Here is an 851-nt window from a genome sequence, read left to right as displayed (position 1 = left end):
AAAAAAAATTGAGCCCTAGCTGGTTTGTCTCTATGGTTGGAGCATAGGTCTGCGGACTGTAGGGTCCCAGGTTTGATTCAGGTCAATGGCACATGCCCAGGATGTGGTCTCAATTCCCAGTAGGGGACGTGCAGGAGGCAGCAGATCCATGATTCTGTCTCTTTATGGTTGTTTCTATCTCTCTCTCCCTCTCCCTCTCTGAAATCAATAAAAATATATTTAAAAAATTTGATTTCAGAGAGGAACTGAGAGGGAGGCAGAGATGGAAACATCCATGATGGGAGAAAACCATGGATCAGCTCCCTCCTGCACGCCCCCCACTGGGGATCTAGCCTGCATCTCAGCAGGTGGCCTCACCAGGAATAGAACCCTGACCGCCTGGTTCATAGGTCAATGCTCAGCCACTGAGCCACACCCGGCCTGGCCTTGTTTACTTAAAAGAATGGATGGCACAGACGCTAGTATTGCTGAGATTTGGTGAATGGGCTCACACTTTCTCAAAAATGAACATGAGTGCCCAAGCTGGTTTGGCCCGGTGGGTAGAGCATCAGCCCTCGGACTGAAGGGTCCCAGGTCTGATTCCAGTCAAGGGCACATGTCCGAGTCGTGGGCCCAATCTCCAATGTGGGCCCAATGCCCAATGGGGCGAGCAGGAGGAGGCCAATCAAAGATTCTCCCTCATCATTCATGTTTCTATCTCTCTCCCTCCCTCTCCTTCCTCTCTGAAATCAACAAAAATATATTTTTAAAATGAATATGAGCTTCTCCCTTCAGGAAATATCACCTGGCCGGTGCCAAATGACAGTCCTGTTGTCTTGATACAATGTCAGCCCCCAAGAGAAAACCAGAAT

This window comes from Myotis brandtii, unplaced genomic scaffold, assembly GCF_000412655.1.
Source record: "Myotis brandtii unplaced genomic scaffold, ASM41265v1 scaffold4781, whole genome shotgun sequence".
Lineage (NCBI taxonomy): Eukaryota > Metazoa > Chordata > Mammalia > Chiroptera > Vespertilionidae > Myotis > Myotis brandtii.
The sequence above is the reverse complement of the archived record's forward strand: the minus strand, read 5'-3'. Positions refer to the sequence as shown.